This window comes from Protopterus annectens, chromosome 4.part0, assembly GCF_019279795.1.
Source record: "Protopterus annectens isolate FY-2018-M chromosome 4.part0, PAN1.0, whole genome shotgun sequence".
Lineage (NCBI taxonomy): Eukaryota > Metazoa > Chordata > Ceratodontiformes > Protopteridae > Protopterus > Protopterus annectens.
In genome coordinates, this window is record NC_056733.1 from 1,852,228,578 (window position 1) to 1,852,241,763 (window position 13,186).

Sequence of the window (13,186 nt, forward strand, 5' to 3'; positions counted from 1 at the left end):
ATTGCTACTTTTTCACCAATTCTCTCTCTCATGAGAAAAAACACAAAATTTAAAGTCCTCTCTCTTGATAATATAGCCATTGAAGTTACTTCTCATAGCAAACTATTAGGAATGATAGTGGATGAGAATCTTACGTTTGACCTGCATATACAAAATTGCTAAGAAAAATTCATCAAAATATGCTTTACAGAGCCAAAACTTTCTCACTGATGCAACTAAAGCTACACTTGTCACTACTTATCTCCTCCCCACTCTCCTTTATGATGATCACATCCTTATTAACCTCCAGGTTTCACAAAAATTAAAACTTGAAAAATGATTTAACAAAGTTGCTAAATTTGCAGCACTTACCCCTTTCAAAACCCACCACTGTATAGCACTGAAAAGCCTAAATTGGTTAGAACTGGCACATCGACTAACATATACACAACTTGTAAAATTATAGTTATTAAGCATCTTTTAGTCTCATATAAAACTAAGCTGTATATAAAATAGTGCATATAAAATAGAATGAAACACGTGGTAACTCATTTAGTTTCGAATTAGCATTAAGCACACACATTAATACATATTTTTCTGAGATTTCCCCCCAGTTAATACTTTTTAATTCTATTTTCAAAAGGATAAATAGTTTGCTTCTTCTCCTAACCTCTTCCATTCAGGATTTGCAGTTAAGAGAGTCATTCAGTTCAAACTTATGAAAGTGTTTCACTTTTCAACAACTCTTCAATTTCAGTACTTTGATACAAAGTCTCAGAAACTGATATGTCTATAAAATTTTTGATTAACTTTTTCATGCAGGGAATACCACAACAAATGCATGCTCCTAATAGGAGTAATCCTACACAAATGGCAATCAGGATGTTCATTAGGATGGAACCCCCCAAACAGATACTGGAAAAAGTCCGTCAGAGGGTTTGGGCCTGGCCGACACTTGCTGGATCACCTCAAGATGGTCGTTTATCTCGTGCTGGTTGTCAGGAATATATGAACAGCATTCTTCTTTGATTAAAGTGCACGTACCACCTCTTGCCGCTAGGGTGAAGTCGAGAGCCATGCGGTTTTGAAGCACCACAGTTCTCATAGCATTCAGTTCATCAGTCACTAATTCGAGAGCAGAAAAAGTTGCATTGCTCATAACTTCGAGAAGTTTAGACAGTTTTCTCAGCTCCCAAATCGATTTCACTGCACCATATGCAGGGGCTATGCCTGCCCACGATATAATGGTGTAACCCAAGTCCATGTGTGTGTCAGTTTATCTTTGTTTTTTATGGAGTTATGGTTTCTCCACCCTGCTTCAATTCATCCCACTGGATTCTCGGGTCTCTTAATTGGACGTTTCGAATTTTTCCCTGAGGCAAAGCTGCAGTGTGTCGTATGGCCGGAACCAGGTAACCCAAAAAACAACTGCTGGACCAATTCTCAGGTAGCCATTTATATGCTTTTTTCCCACAAACAAAATAACAATTCTCTACTTTAGTATTGATATAAGCTTGGCCTGCATGAAACATTTTTTTATCAATAATAGAAAGCTGCTTTAAAAGAACAGGATTATGCTGTATCTCGTCAATATTTCTATGCATCTTCTCAAAATATGCATCATAATTTGTATCACAAATAGTTTTAGTCTTACTGGCTTTAATATAACATTTATAAGAAACAGTCACATTGCAATTGCTTCAACCCACCTGAATAGTGTCATTCTTGTAAAAACATACAATCCCTTTTTTGTGTAACAGGTAGGTACAATGCTATTCTGTCTTGTGATTTCACAGGTGTAGTATCAAAAATCAAGTTTTCCCAGGTCTCATTGTCCCCTAGGGGGACAGCAGTCATTAATAATCCCCCAAATGCTGTTGGTATAGCTGTGCAAATCCAGCAGTTCGAAACATTAAAAGTCTCAGCATACACATATTTAATTGCTTGATAAGTGATAACGTTTGGATGCCAGTCTATGAGTAACGCATCACGTTTGTTCAGTTCAACTCGTGTGGCTGGGAAAAGGAAACGCCACAGCAAAAAGATCAATGTTATCAGTATAGCTATCAGAATAATCATGCAAATTTTCTGAGATTGTTCTGCATCTCTGTTTACTCTATAACTGGTCATTTTGTTCTCATTGTACAACAGTAACAAGGTTTTTGTCCAGTTCAAAGTTCTTAACCAGTTTGCAGTGTGTCAGATGAATCCAGGATGCTCGCTCTGCGATCTTGACTGTAGTGGGTGTTGACAGTAGTACCTGGTACGGTCCTTCCCACTTCGGAGAACTCCAGTTCTTTTTCTTCACAACCTTCACCCAGACCCACGTGCCTGGGGCTATTGCTGCTTCCGATGGTCTGGTTTGTTCTTTATCTGAAACAGAATTTAACTGCAAAAGTTTGTTATTCAAAAATCGCCTCATGTACTCTGCAAGTGAACTGTCAGCCTCCTGCTCTGCAGGCATGAGAGGTTTCCACTGAGGTGTATAATATGCCCTCCCAAACAGAATTTCAAAAGGAGTTAACCCTTTTACATTTGGAACAGTTCTTATACTCAACAGTGCCAGAGGTAGACAGTGCACCCAGTTTTTTTGTGTCTCACTAATCAATTTCCTAAGCTTGTTTTTCAAAACCCCATTATGCCTCTCTACTAATCCTGCAGATTGGGGGTGGTATGCGCAATGATTTTTCAGAGAAATCCTGAAATAACAGCTTAGTTGTTGTATAGTTTGATTTACAAAGTGTGTGCCATTGTTACTATAAATATTTTCCGGTATGCCAAATCTAGGAATAATTTCTTTAACGAGGACTTTTGCAACAGTAGCTGCATCTGGATTTTTAGTTGGAAAAGCTTCCACCCATTTGGAAAACATATCTATAATGACAAGGCAGTACTTCTTATTTTCACATTTGTTCAGCTCTATAAAATCCATACAGATAGTATGGAACGGATATGGTGGTGTAGGGAAACTCCCTTGCTTAGGTTTTAATGTCCCTTGTGCATGATGCTTGTTACAAACATGGCATGCTGCACAAAAATTTTTTGTGTAGTTTGTAAATCCATACGTTGTAAACACTCGATTCACTAACTGTACCATCCCCCCTGTTGAGACATGGCACTGCCCATGGCTCAACAAAGCTGCATATCTAAACAAGTTAGATGGCAAAATCGATTTCCTCTCTTTGGAGATGTACAGTCCCTTCTCAAGGATTGCTCCTCGTTTTATCCACTTTTGTTTTTTTACATTTGTAGCAAGTGTCTGCATTATTTTTAACATTTCTAAGTCTAAAATCTCAGATGGTTGTAATTCTTCACTCAAAAGAAATACTTCTGAAGCTGAAGCTGCTTGTTTTGCAGCTGTATCAGCCCTTGCATTACCTTTTGAAATTCTATACTGTTGCTTGGTATGAGCTATGCATTTGCAAATAGCAACTTTCTGAGGTAACTGAATAGAGTCTAATAAATCTAAAATAAATTGCGCATGGTTAATTGGTTTACCAGTAGATGTTATCATTCCTCTATTTTTCCACTGCTGCGCAAAAACATGTACAGTAGAAAAAGCATACTGGCTGTCAGTAAAAATATTCACTCGTTTACCTCTTGCCAAGGTACATGCCCTTGTTAAAACAATCAATTCTGCTGCTTGTGCAGATAAGTTGTGTGGTAAAGACTTTGCTTCTAAAATCTCAGTATCAGAAACTACTGCATACCCCACTAGATTCTGTCCTGTAGGACCCCTCCTGCATGAGCTGTCCACATAGTATGTCACCTCGGCATCATCCAAGGGAACATCTGTAAGATCTTTTCTAGGTAGTGTCTTCTGCTCAATCTCCTGCAGGTAGCAGTGTGGTTTGCCATCTGCAGGGGTTGGGAGCAAGGTTGACGGATTTAAGGTTGTGCATTGTTCAATTGTCATATGAGGTTGGCTCAACAGTATAGTCATACAGGAAAGATGTCTAGTAGGAGAAAGATATGCTACTTTTTCTTGCAGTAAAATAATCGTGACTGCATGAGGCACTCTCAATGTGAGAGGGTGGAACAACACTACTGAGGCTGAAGCCTGCACTACCATTGCAGCTGCGACTACTGCTTGTACACAGTGGGGCAGGGATCGTGCCACTGGGTCTAGCTGTGATGAGTAGTAAGCTATGGGGCATTGTTTGTCCCTATGCTGTTGTGTTAACACTGATGTCATATAACCTTGCTTACAATCTACAGTTTGGAAAAATCGTTTATGATAGTTTGGTAATCCTAAAACTAATGAAGAAGCTATCAGTTGTTTCAATTTGCAGAAAACTGTAAAAAGTGGCACTATAAATAACCAATGAACCAAGAAATAATGCCAAAACCAAAGATTGAGTTCCACTGTTAGAATCCACACGACCAGGAGCAACTAGGTTTCAAATAAACGCCTTTATTCCACAACATATATTCAATGCGTTTTCGTCCTAAAACCAAGGACTTCTTCAGACAAATTACAGCTGATTCATTTAATTTAAATACATACTTCTTGTTAAAAACAATTATCCAACCTCCAATGAAAACATTTCTTGAGTTTTGAATAAACTAATCATTTTGTACTCCTCATTAATATTTATGACTTCATTCCACATTAACCTTCCCCCTAAAACCTATCTCATTAGCGTTACTACCTTAGCTAAAAAGTGTTTGAGTGTTCTTTTATTTTTCAAAGTGTCAAGTGCTTTATTTCCTAACCATTTATTTCCACATTTCTTAATTCATGTATAAAAACTATATAAAAGATCTTTTGTATTTAAATACATATTTAAAAGTCATACCAATTATAAAAATTCATATTAAAATTGTAAAATTTATTAAATTTGTATATCTAAAAATAAATGAATGTTTGGGAATTTACAATAATCAAATGTAATATTTTGCCATGTATATTATTGTATACAAATGGTTTATATACGCCCTCTAGTGTCTATATGTTGAGTTTTTATATTTTCATTTTATTTATATTTTGTTGGCTCTCAATTTAAGTAGTGGGGTAATAGTCAAAAATTCATTCATACCAGGTTTTGTATTTGCGTCCAAGTTGACTTGCCACCAAAGCTCTTTACTTTCTAAGATTTCCTCCCATAAACCACCTCTTATATTGGGTTTAATTTGATCCAGTACAAAAAATTCAAACTTGTACTCTGTGCAACTTGTGGTATGTTTATAAAGTGCATTAGTGTGTTTACCTCTGGAAATGTCATATATATGTTCATATATCCTTCTCTTTAGATACCTTTCCATTTTGCCCACATAGAAGGACTGACATTTTTGACAAATGACAAGGTAAACCACTCCCTTACTTTCACAATTGTAGTAACCCCTACTTTTCAGCTGTACGAATAAGTCCTACATCTGATTTCCCTGTTGACCAGAGAGTCTCTGGTATGTCTCGTAAGGCTTTTTCCTCTTCCTCTAGTAAGAGTGCTACTCAGCTGTCCTCACATGCCTGTGAGTGTACAGCTGGGTGTGTCTATGTTATCCAATTCAGTTTTTGCTTTTGTACTCCCTGTTCGGAAAGTTCTAACTCTGTCTGCTTTTCCCACTTTGTGACTTTTTCTCCTATGTCTGCCCACTTCACATTTTTATCTTTAGTCAAACTCACATGTGGTAATCGATTAGATTTGTAAAGTGCTAAGAATTCCTGGGGCAATGAACAGCTCACTACACTGTTTCCTTCTGTGTCCCAGTACAAATTTCGTAATACTAATCTGTTAGCATGGTTTCTAAACAGTTCTTGCTCATATTCTTTATCAGGTCCTGGTTTGCTACAGTAATATAGAGTACAATGCAACAAATGCTGTTTATCAGTGTCAAGGGAGGGGGATTTACTGATGGCTATGTTCATCAGTTCTTCGGTTACTGCCCCTGGACCAGTCGTAACTAAGTCCTGGCTGTACCAATAAAATGTTTCACCCTCCGTTCGCACTACAGAAGTATCCATGTGTCGCTGTGCTTCCATACTCTGCATAGTTGGAACTACGGCTATGCCAAATATCTGCATTATGTCTCTGCCCAAAAGATTCACTGGGCATTTTGCAGAAACAACAATTTTGCTTTTCTGGGTCATCCCTGAAACTGGGTCAGTTATCACTATGTTGTGGGAGAGTGGCTCCCAATACAGCTGTCCATTAGCTGCTTTCACTAATATGTAGTCAAGTGATTCTGAATTTTCTGGTAGTTTGGAAGGATGTATCAGGGTCCGTGAATCCCCTGAGTCATACAGGTATTTAACTTCCCTCCCCTCTACCAGAAGTGTAACTTCCAGTTTTGTGTCTGCTAAGTAAAGCTCTAGGCTTAATAATGTTAAGTCAAAAATTTCATTTTCTTCATTATCTGTGATTTCATGCACATCCTCTATTTCTTCTATCACATCCCCTACTCCTTCTATCACATTTGCACTTGTCTTTTCTTGTTTATTCCTTTCCAGTGATTCTTGACTGTCATATAGTCAGTCCTCACCCTCCTTGTCTTCTGTGGTTACCTTTTTATTTTGCCTGCAATCCCTTGCTAAATGTCCCTTTTTCCCGCATTTAAAACATTCACCCCTTTTCTTTCTCTCTTCAAAGTCCTCTGATCATTTATCAGATTGTTTGTTTCCCTGGGTATTTTTCTTACCCTTCTTCCCAGTTTGTACTACAAAGACTTCTGATCCATCTTCTACTGCAAATACTTGAGTTTTCTTTTTCTTTTTGCTATTAAAATGCCTTTCGGCATGTCTTGCATACTCAAGTAATGACTGTAATCTACTTGTACGATGATCTACCATGTGCTTTGTAATAAAGCTGCTAATGGGGGCAATACTGCCTTTCAAAAATGCATTCTTTAGCTGCTGTTCATATGGGGAATCATGTGTTTGGTCTTCAGGTACCTGCATCCCACAATGGTTATTAAAACATTCTAATAATCTGGCATAATATCTAACAACAGTTTCACCTTCTTGTTGTATCCATTGATTAATGCAAGTCCAATCAGCCCTAGGCTTCCATTTCTCAGAGATTTGGTCTGTCAGACCTTTCACTCTGTTATCCAGTTCCGCGTTACTATGTGGGAGTGGTCTAAGCTCTGCGTCACGGGGATTCAAATTGCCACTGATCATGTACCAATCTGGACCTACGATTTGTCTGACTACTTTCTCTACTTCCTCTCCATTCAAATGGTAACTTAACCTCATGCCATGTAAGTCTTCTAAGAATTTTCTAAAATTAACTTTTGGATGGTGAATTCCCTCTGTGGCTTTCCGGATGTCTTCCGGTGTCCACGGTCTATATACTAGAAGAGTTGGGTCCTGTCCTGCCTGTGGATTTGGTACTTCTATGAGTGGACATATCTCTTCTTCACTCATAGCTTGTGAATTTTTATTTATTTCATACAATTCAATATCCCCTCTTAAGTTGCATGTTCGAGACCTGGTCTCGATAGGATCTCTGACAAATGGCTTTGGTTTTGCAGAAACAGCTGGGTATAGCATAGGTGGATCAGCTTGTCCACTCGCTTCATATTCTGGTAAGGGAAGTGGAGGGGGCGGAGGGGCTGTTGCTATTACCAAGTTATTGTCTTCTTTATCTAAAAACATTGCTTTTGAATTTTTAATCTTTTGTTCCCTGCGGTTTGCTTCCTCCAGCCACCTGTGTGCCTGAGGGGCTCCTAATTGTCGTTGCTTTTTTAGCTGACCTTTCGCGTCTGTTTTAAGTTGTCTAACAAGTTTAATAAGTGAAGGGTTATCTAAATTACCATCAAATTTGTATTTGTTAATCCATTTTGTATAATACCTAACATTATCGGCACGCTGTAATTGCATATATTTTGCGTCTTCAGTTAAGGGTGGGTCTTGGGAACCTTTTGTGCACTGATTTCCCATATTACCTTAGCTAAGTTAGAAATTGTTACGTAACCCTTTTTATCACATGGTACCACGACTTACACTTTTTCACAGTTTATCTAGAATAACTGCCTACCTATTCTATTTCCCTGATCTATGACAAGACAGCAATCATTTTTTTGCCCCTGATCTGCACTTGCAAATCTCCCTGACAAAAACAAAAATACTGTAACAAGTCCCTGATCTAAAACAGAAAAAGGTAAATTCCTCCTTAACTGAGCCTCCGTGTTTTGATCGTACCGGAACATTGACTCGTCCTCCAATCACAGCTCAGAAACAGTGGCTGGCCTCTTTTGAACGACAATTCAGTGGGAGGTCTTTCAAAACAGAAGAACCAATGTGGCTTCTTCCCTGTACAGCTTCATGCCACCGGGCCCATCTGACCTGAGCTAGAGTGAGAGATATAATTTCCAGCTCGAAGGACCAATCTGTCAAAAGAAAAATATACTTTAAAAATGATCAATACACGGTAGGTTCGGGTTAAGGCACTTTAATCTTGCAGCAAGGAGACAAAAACTTGCTAATACAGAGTTTGTCTGACTAGAATCAGGAAATGCAAGCATTTTTATACATTTTCTAATAAGACATTGCCTACCAAGCTGACGTAGTAAATCACAAGTTTTAACATCATCATTTCGTAGGGATTGTTTTTGTAAATTGCTGTTTGTACTATCAATTTTTGTGAGAAACTTCCTAAGAAAAACAACGTGGCCTTGGCTACCACCAGTTAGATATATGCAATGTTACCATTCAAGGTACTATGGCTAATTTGAGCACAAAGCAAGTATAGATTGCAGTTCATTTCTCCAACAGTCCTTTGTCTGTTTTATCTCTTCCTTCTGCAGCTGTGCGTGTTCTCATACTTCGAACAGAGCTAATTGTTCAAAATCATTACATTATAGAATATGGCATTGTTCATTCATTGCTTCCTGACCTAGCAGATAATCACCTGCTTCTCAAGTACATTTCCAAAAGGCATAAACATGAATTCTGCTGTGCTAGCAGTTACTAGGTCAGAGGGCATCTTGCAAGTTTCAGAAAGCACACTGCAGTTTCAAAAGCATCTTTTAGTCTCATATAAAACTAAGCTGTATATAAAATAGTGCATATAAAATAGAATGAAAAATGTGTTGACTCATTTAGTTTCTAATTAGCATTAAGCACACACATTAATACATATTTTTCTGACACACACACACACACACACACACAGACACACACATATATATATATATATATATGTATGTGTATAGACACACACACAAACACAGATATATATATATATATATATATATATATATATATATATATATATATATATATATATATATATATATATATATGTATATATATATATATATATATGTGTGTGTATAGACACACACACAAACACAGATATATATATATATATATATATATATATATATATAGTCATGGGCTTACTTTGTATTATACCAGAACATAACTTACAGTTCATAGGATCGTAGGAGATTAATAAGCTAATGGCCCTGGGGCCCTTACAAGCCTATCCAAGAGTTTATCCCCAAAAAAGAAACCTCAGTTGCCATCTGTCACCCCTGCCAGTGAGGAACAAAGGTGGAACCCCTGGCACAAGTTTGTGGTTTCCCATCCACTTCATCAAGGTTGCGCTTGAAGAGGGTCAGCGAGGTATTCTGTTTGACATGTATGGGAAGTCTATTCCAGAGACAAAGCAGTCACTGTGAAACAAACCTGTCTCTCCAGCAGGTTTTGTTGATGTTGCATATTAGAGTTAGATCTATCGAGAAGGATAAGGAGCATCTCTCGTAGGGCAGTGTCCGATATTGCCTTGTAGGTGAGACACAGATCACCGCTGAGCAATCTGTATGATACCAAGTAGAGTGATAGTGATTTCAGCCTGTCCTCATAGGACAGGTGTTGGAGGCCATGGATTCTCTTTGTAAGATATTTTTGTAGCCTTTCCAGTTGGTGCAGGTGTTTGAAGAGGTACATACCAAATGGGGTGTTATACTCAACTATAGGTCTAATGAGGGAGGAGTACAGAGAGGTAATAACCTTCTTTTTTTGGCTGCAATCCCTTTACTTAAGAGATGAACCAAGTAAAATGCTTTTTTGACCACTGCTGCTACATGATGGTCGAATGTAAGATTGTTGTCAACCTGAGTACCCATGTCTCTCACCACAGGTTGTGTGCTTAGGGGGTTGCTGTTGATGTGATAATCAGTAGGGGCCATATTTCTGCCGAATGGTACAATAGCACATTGTTTTTTGCATTTAACTTAAGGCCATGACTTTGACACCAGTTATTTGTAGCTTTGAGACCTGCTTCAGTATGTTAACATCATTTGCTGACTATTTCTGTGTCATCTTTGTGCTCAGATTATAATGTATTTCTTCTTCCAGTACTGTTTTTGCAATAACAGAATATAATTATTATGATTTGTCTTTCTTTTCATCACTTTGTAGCACCAGTTAGGTAGAAAAATACTTTGGTATCACTATGTATGTGTTTTTTCAAAGCAAAGCAATTGTACAGGATCAACGTTTTTTTTGTATGACTGCTGCAGTGGTTTTAAATAAATGCTGTTATTATCTGGCATGCAGCTGTTAGGGAAAACCTGGTGCATTAAAAGAAAGAGTATGATTAGGAAGTCAAAAAGTGGTTCTCATGGAGGAAATAAAAGGTGTTAGTTGAGGGAAGGGAGCCTGAGAATTTTGAGGATACCAGTGGGTTACACTGTAGATGGTATAGCTCTGGTATTTATTACTGCTCAATATATTTGTTGTAGAAATTACCAGTAGAAATGAGAATATGACTTATTTACTCACAGATGACACCACAACTGAGACAATTTTGGAAGATGGGACAGAAGTTTTAGAATATATCTAGTGAGACCAGTGGAGTTGACAAAATAATTTGCAGCAGATCTACTCTCTCTGGGTAAGTAATAAACATTTTCTTTGGTTAGAAGACTGTAAAGTAAATTAATATGCATTTAAGATGGTGTTAAAAATCATTGTGAGAGGTCTGTATGGATTGCCATGTGGATTTTGGGCTGCAACACCTAAGTATTAATTCTTCCATCTTGCATGTCATTGGTGAAGCTTCAGTTCGAAAATGAAATCAACTTCTAAAGTGTATATAAGGGTAAGTAAATACAATGCTAAGGAAGTACAAAGTAATGTTGCTAAGATGTAAAAAGGGAGAGAAGACTGGTTGTTTGAGAACATGATGGTGAGGCCATGGCTGTTCTTCACAGAGAATTGAATGGAAAATGGGGCATGCTATGGATTCACCAAACCACAGAGGTATTATCAAAGAAGTGGAATTAAAGCAGAAGAAGGGCAGAGAGGGTATTAGGAGAGGTCATGAGTTTCAAATTAAAGAGGCAGGCTTTAGCATAACCATCAGAAAGCATTGTTTCACTGAAAGGACAATGTGCAATTTTAATGGGCTTCAGCCTGAATAATACTGAGCAAAACAGGATCATTTAAATTAAGATAAACTGGCTGGAAGTAATGGGAAAGAGAAGTAGAGAAGTAACTGCTGGGTGGTGGGTGCAACACTCAGACAGTCTAATGGGCCAGCAGTCTTTTTCTGCCTGTAAAAATATGTTTTCATGTATGTATGCACGTATCTATGGATGGATGGATGTAGGTGTTAGTGTATGTATGAACATATATATGTATATACATATATATATATATATATATATATATATATATATATATATATATATATATATATATATATATATATATATATATATATATATACATATATATATATATATAAACACCTATGCATTAATTCTTCCATCTCGCATATCATTGGTGAAGCTTCAGTTTGAAAATGAAATCAACTTCTAAAGTGTATATAAGGGTAAGTAAACACAATGCTATGGAAGTACAAAGTAATGTTACTAAGATAAATAAATAAAATAAATACATATATATATCTATAGATGGATATACTTAGTGTATGTATGAATGCATTTGTGTAGGTTTCCACTGGGTGCTTCGTTTACTTCCCACATTACAAGGACATGCGTCTGGACCATTTCTCCCCAGGCCTCCAGTGAAAATTGACTCATTCCATGTCAGACTTTCCTGGTAAACAAATGTTAAATAAATAAGTAAATATGTATGGATGGTTGTTGGCATTAGTGTATGTATGTATGTATGTATGTATATACATAGGTATGAATGTAGGTTAGTATATGCATGTATGTAATATGGGGGGGTGATAAAATGCTTGTTATTATGAGCCTATGAACCTATGAACCTATGTATGAATGCATATATTTTATATATATATATATATATATATATATATACATATATATATATATATATATATATGGATGTACTTAGTATATGTATGAATGGATGTAGGTATTAGTGTATATAGGTATGGATGTACATGTGTATGGATGGCTGTATGTATTACTGTATGTATGAATATATATATATATATATATATATATATATATATATATATATATATATGATGGTGTAGTGGTGCAGGTGTTTGCATTGTCATCTCTCTGGTTTGATTCTCAGCTGGTGTGCCTTCTGTGCTGAGTCTGCATGTCCTCCCTGCATTTGTGTAGGTTTCCACTGGGTGCTTCGTTTACTTCCCACATTACAAGGACATGCATCTGGAACCTTTCTCCCCAGGCCTCCAGTGAAAATTGACTCATTCCAAGTCAGACTTTCCTGGTAAACAAATGTTAAATAAATAAGTAAATATGTATGGATGGTTGTTGGTATTAGTGTATGTATGTATGTATGTATATACATAGGTATGAATGTAAGTTAGTATATGCATGTATGTAATATAGGGGGGGGTGATAAAATGCTTGTTATTATACCCAAACTTAATATGGGATAAGTAGTAGAAACTCTGGCTTAGAGACTGAAGTATCTTAGATATCATGTGAACAAACCTTGGATATGATTGTGTTATTTTTATTACCCTAATTGCTCCAAACATTACTGAAATTATGTGCGTGTCTATTATTTTTTTCTGCTATGAAGAGGTATGTGTTCACAGAAGCCTTGTCCAGATGTCCTGCTCTTTCTGTCATAATGTTAGTTAATTCTAGTTGTCCCCAGCATCATGCAAGGGCAGAGAGATCAGCTTACTTGGAGGCAGGAATAAATCAATTCATACAAGAAGGTTGCTTTGAAGATACACAACAGAACATAATCTATCAGTCTGGATGTTATTGGCCTCAACTGGAAGCTTTTGAAGTACAATACAAAATGGAATGCATTCAGTTATGTTTGGCACACAGTCTT

The 13,186-nt window shown here is 37.0% G+C and overlaps 1 protein-coding gene across 1 annotated transcript in view; it reads left to right on the forward strand.

The window, feature by feature from the left end:
* Positions 1–13,186, forward strand: part of ATP10B (ATPase phospholipid transporting 10B (putative)) — a 2,370,254-nt gene that overhangs the window by 485,572 nt on the left and 1,871,496 nt on the right. The window contains exon 2 of the mRNA XM_044069530.1: positions 10,714–10,823. The gene's annotated coding sequence lies outside the window, so the exon portion shown is untranslated. The remainder of the gene's footprint in view (positions 1–10,713; positions 10,824–13,186) is intronic.